Below are 6,000 nucleotides of genomic sequence, written 5' to 3' on the forward strand. Positions count from 1 at the left end.
GAATCAACTGGGAGCTAGATGGGGAACTAGACAAGATGTTAGACTAGGGGTTGTGACTCCAATAGCATATTTTTACTGCAGATCCCTTTTCTTCCCTCATTGTTCCAACCTCAACAGTCTTGGCCACCTCAGCCACAAATTCTTAGCCCCACCTAGCATCTCCCTTCATGTAGTCCTTGGCATTATCTTGTGTCTGCCCTTTAACAAGTGGGCACTTGTTTGCATTTATAGCACTGATGAACACCATGACCTTTGGACTTTAAGACAGGACATTGTTAAGTACAGATCTTTAAAGAAATATAATAATGTGCAGCCATCACTTTGAATTTACGGACCAAATTTAGATTTATCTTTAGCGTGCACATGGCATGATAGAGGAACACACTAAATGGGATGAGAGCTGACAAAACATCTCCCAGCTGTCCTGGACAATGCCCTTCATCCAGCTCTGAAAGTTTGCTGTCCTCCTGTTGAACTGAGGACAGCTGTGGCTTAGCCACTCTGCTGCTGGGTAGTGAAATATCTGCATAAACAAGCCGTAGTTGCCCTAATACATGAAACCTTAATGATGGCCCAGAATTTCTATTTTATCTAGCTAACAGAGAGGACTGGAGAAGCTCCCCAACAGGCTGATACATTTTATTTCCTGGAGAAGCCAACAGCTGACCCCCACACCCAGGCCTATTCAGTTAGAGTTGGAAAAGTAGTACATGAAGTGACTAGTTGTCTTTAATCTCAGCACATCAAATGATGCCAACGGCTAAATATCCTGAGATGTAAACACATCAAGAGAGCTTAAGAAAGACAGTCTTCAAGAAAGACTTACTTAAAACTATGTTTTCACAGTGATGCTTAGTCATAGACCATGTAAATTTTAACACACAATAAATCAATTTCAGAAACACAGTGACTGTTTCAAAGATACGCAATTGTCAGGCATGCTTTACAGGAAAGTGAACAAGCATCTGGGGTAACATCTGTCCACAGGGTAAATTCTTTCTAGAAAAGATACAAGAATATTCCCTTCTGCCTTTATCATTTTCCACATTGGGGTAACTTTATGTATTCCTAAAAATTGTATTGCTATCTTAGCAGAGAACATTTTGATGACATGACATCCATGGAGTTAGTACTCTGGGTCAGAGTCAGGTCTACAATGAGGTCTCTTTTCTTTCTTAACTGAAAGTCCAGCTAAGGGTTAAGAAGAGTTTTAATAGATGTAAAGCATATAAAGCTTTCACCAATGTGAGGCAGTCCTTGAATGGTGTTACACCAAAAGGAGCCTGATCCAAATAGGATTTCACCTCCCAAACATCTGAGTAGGTCTTAGCTCAGATGATCATATTAAAAGTCTCTTTTCTAGCACCTCAAAACTCTCCAGAGTTTCTCCCTCTTCTGTTTCAGAGGAATGGACCCTCTTAACTGCACTATCCTCTCTCTATACTCTTGGCCCCTTGATGACCCCTACCCTGTGTCATAACACTTCTCATGCCTACACCCCTCAACCAGTATGTCCCTCAAAGTTTCCTTTGATGGTCCATTATGCATATCTTACCCTTTCTCTCATTAAAGACCTGGGGAGATGCTAGGTGGTTATACTGGCAACACACTGTCAATGTGGTAGGAGAGGAGGAAGGTTATACTGTAAATCATCACATAAAAATAATACATTATTTCTGCCACGTAGAAATTGGAACTCGATCTTAAGCCTGCTGCAAAAAATAGTACTATCTCTAGAACTTGGGCAAATGTAAGGACTAGTGAAAGCACTGCAGGCAGGGAAATGGCTTAGCCATTGATAAGGCTAAATGAACTCTCCTACATTTCCTAAAGCACAAGGGAATCTTAAATTTGATATATACTTGAGATTTGAGTCTTTATAAGTCCCTATAGACTCATAAGGATTTTTATGGAAGGAGTTAAGAAATATGGATATTTTATACTTAGGCTTTTTGGGGTTTTTTTTCATTCATTCACCCACTCAACACAGATTTATCAAGCAGCTATTATGTATCAGACCCTGGAATGAAGAAAAACACACAAGGTCCCTGTGATGGTGACAGTGACTTCACTCTTCACAAGGGACTGTATCAATGTTTCCAAACATTCTGCAGAGGTATAGTTGTAGCCCCAAACCTCTACCAGGTTATGGTTTCTGAGAACCCTATATTTTATGTTCCAACAGAATTCTTGGCATAGTTAGAAACATCTTAGATACACACTATGTGGGGAAGACACATTATAGTTATTCCAGATAGAGTGCTGATCAGAGAGTTTGGCTATATGAACTCCAGCCCTGCTTCTCCTACACACATCTGGGTGATCTTAGGCAAGACATCAGCCTCTCTGACATTTCTCATCTGTAAAATTAACTTTAGTTGAAATTAGCTCTGAGGATCCTTCCAGCATTTATACTGTGTGATTCCCTAAATAAATTTTTAAACCCCAAGAAGTTAGAATAGGGCCTAGATAAATAAAGCGCTTAGAAACTTCATTTCAGTTTGGAGGCATGTAGCAAGTTTAAATTACCTCTCTTTTAGGTATATGAATTATGGTTTAGAAAAATGTAAAGCCTTTTTATTTGTTGGAGTGAAAATTTACATCCTGTTTAAGAGAAGTATGAGACTTTTGATAATGAGAAATGACACAACTATGAGTGGTACTCCAGAAACTTGATCTATAAGAATTGAAAAGAGATTTCTTCCACTGAAAGTAGAAAAGGAAGTAGCACAGAGGGGCATGGCCACATCTGCAAACCCTGTGCTGAAGGAGAGAAGGACAGCTTTTGTTTTCCAGGAAGGGCAATAGAGGTGAGCCCAAAATTAATAGAGGAGATTGAAAGTGGACCATCTGTGTGTTTTAATATTTTACATAGTCAGCTATGGGTGTCCTGAGGTGCTTTTTCTTTTTGTTACGTTGAGAAGTTAGAATTCATTATTATTTTAGCTGATTACTGTATGATCAGTTCTTGGGAACATTTTTGTTTCAGTCACTTCAGTCTGATTCCATGCAGTTTCAACTGCTTTGTGGATTTGTGTTCACAGGGCCCCCGGATCATAGACATTCCGACCTTGTGTGTGACTCTCTTTAGCCCTCTTGCTGCAAATCCATTTGCTTGAGGATAGACTGTTAAGAACCTCCTTCCTTAAACAGCAAACGTAGTTACCAAAGCAATAGTGGAATGTCTAATTAGTGGCTTCTCTCGGTGCTGAAATGTGGTTAATATTCTTTCCCAGTTTTCACTCCTTGGGTCTCTGCAAAGGGGAAGTCTAGCAGAGCTCTAATTTGGTACTGTGGGGCATAAACTGATGTCAATGACTGCCAGGTCATTGGAAGATCTTTTTCATTATATCCTTAGCATTTTGTAACAACCTGTAATCTGCACCCCCCTTTTTTTTCAATTTAAATTTCTAGATGCTTTGGGTAGTAAGGGGTTCTTTTTACACAATGTTAAAATGAAAGATTCTCTAAATTCCATAGGGCGTTCATTCTTCTCTTAACTTCCCCTCTCTCTCTCTGTCTCTTTTTTTTTTTTCCTTTTCACTCAACAGCTAGAACAATGAAATTCTCAGAAGAGTGCTCTCTAGTCTGAAGATCTATACCTTCTTTGAATTATGCATATGTACGTTTATGGGGGCCTGGTGGAAGAGAAGAAAGCCAAGGCCTGAAGAAAGACCTGATTTTCAGAGGGATACTTGGAGGACCAGAGATTGGAAAATACGGCTGCATCTCAATAGCGCTGCAAGTTGCCATATCAAAGTGGAAGACCATGGATAGGAAGGAGTAAACTGCTGCCTGTAACTTCTAACTTGTGCGTAGTTACAAGTTAGAACATGGGGCCCTTTGGGAGAGTTAGGGGTGGATTTGTTGATGTGAACCACCCATTAGTTAAAAATATGTTCTGAGGTTTTTATATTCATAACGTAGCTTTTAAAATTATAACTGGCAAAATTCTATGGGTTTTCTGCATGTTTTTTTTGTTTTGTTTTGTTTTTGTGGTACGCAGGCCTCTCACTGTTGTGGCCTCTCCCATTGCGGAGCACAGGCTCCGGACGCGCAGGCTCAGCAGCCATGGCTCACAGGCCCAGCCGCTCCACGGCATGTGGGATCCTCCCGGACCGGGGCACGAACCCGTGTCCCCTGCATCGGCAGGCGGACTCCCAACCACTGCACCACTAGGGAAGCCCCATTTCTATGGGTTTTAATGTGGGGCAGACCTGAAATCATTTGGGTCCTTAGAACCGAGCTGTTCTCTTTTGTTAGAGAAGGACATAGTAGAGATGGATCTTAACTTATTACTGGAAATATTCTCACTGATTTAAGAAAAAAAAACAAAAGCAGATATGGATTTTTGCTCTTCAGTGTCTCCCCATATTCCACATAAATAAGAGCAAAAAGCAGCTGCATTTGTAACAGAGATTCTGATCTTTCTCTTCTGGGGTACTTCCTAGGAGTGATTCCGCCCAGCTTCTCTCTCAATTCTCTGCTCACCCCCATCCTCCCCTCCTTGATATTTGTTTCACAAATGGAATTAAGGTGGGATATACTTTCTGATCATTGAAAGAATATTGTTTTATAATTTTGGGAATAGCAGAAGATCTAAAATGTGTGTCTCCCTAAGTGTAGCAGGCCCTCAAAATCAACAGAGCACTCTCCCCGTGTCTCTAGTGAAACAGGCAGCTGCTTATCTTTTCTTTTATGAGAAACATTAAAAGAGTCATTCAAAGCCTGCTGGAATGGTACTGGGTAGGTATGGCCATGAAGCCAATCTGGGGGCAGCTATATAATGGCATAGATGAGACTCATGCCTCCACATCCTGTGTAGAGAGAGACATTGGGGTAACTCCATGAAACCCACCACTGATTTTCCTATAAACTTAAGAAGGAAAGTGTGGAGAAAGCATCACTTTGAGTGTCTGGTAAAGACCCCCGGGAAAGTTAGATCATAAGCAGGCTAGAATGATCTCACCCAGTTATTTAGGGTGTTGAACATGATGGCACATGGGGAAGGCAGTTACGGTTAAATGGTTCATAGCCGGTAGAGTGGATTAACTGCCAGGAAAAGCAGAAGCAAACCGTGGGAGAACAATTTTCATCCCCAAATTTAGGAATAACAGGGAGCTCTTTTATGCTAGCAGCACTTTTTTTTCCTCCCAGAAAAGATAACTTTCCTCAAGGGAATCTGGTGAATGAAGCAGTGTATTTTCACCCTTGTGATGATGGGTGTGAGTCCGGCACTAACATAAAAGAGACATTAGCTTGGACATACCACATACTTGGTTTGGCCTGGTCCCATACCTGTGCTCTTGTCATGGTTGATTACCCACTTACTGCAAATATGAAGCAAGCAGTCTGCACTGTGGCTCAAGATAAAAGGTATTTTAATATGCTCAGGTCACATATTATCATGGCCAATAGTAATTTTATATCATTTTCTTAAAGGAAACCGCACTCCTAGCAATAATTTTTTTCCAATGAAGCAAAATTTCACATGACAGAAAGTTTTACATATAACTCTTTCATTTGAATCATAGCATTGAATCCTCTGTGCCAAATAGGCATTTAAAATACCTTTATTATTTCTTTTGATATGCAAACAATAAGGAGGAAAGGTTTGGGAGACCCTCAGTTAGACTTCGAATGATTCTGTTTTCTTTAATAGTGAAGAATTTTTTACATCTTTGGAGTTTTCCCCTTTCAAGTGAAACAATATAAGCAAACCAAAAAAAAAAAAGTAAAACTTTTCCTCTCTTACTTTAAGAACCTTGAGGGCTGAAATAGTGGTTTGGTTTCCTGACTGCCAGCTTTGGTTTGCTGTCTCTAAGCAGTCTTTTGCAATTCCCCAGAGGAAATATTTGAAGAGGGTTTTTCTCCCACATGAAAGAGTTTCATCCCACACAGCCCGCAGATTCTGATGGCAGACTTCATGGACCAAGTGTCTGGTTTTCCAGAAGTAGCTGCGGAAGACGCTCTTTCTTTCCCAGGTGCACCACACTCATT

The 6,000-nt window shown here is 40.5% G+C and overlaps 1 protein-coding gene across 1 annotated transcript in view; it reads right to left on the reverse strand.

Moving 5' to 3' along the window:
* COL8A1 (collagen type VIII alpha 1 chain) overlaps positions 1-6,000 on the reverse strand; it is a 155,417-nt gene that overhangs the window by 148,285 nt on the left and 1,132 nt on the right. The window lies entirely within an intron of this gene.

The sequence above is a fragment of the Lipotes vexillifer genome, unplaced genomic scaffold (genome assembly GCF_000442215.2).
Source record: "Lipotes vexillifer unplaced genomic scaffold, Lipotes_vexillifer_v1.1 scaffold963, whole genome shotgun sequence".
Classification (NCBI taxonomy): Eukaryota; Metazoa; Chordata; class Mammalia; order Artiodactyla; family Lipotidae; genus Lipotes; species Lipotes vexillifer.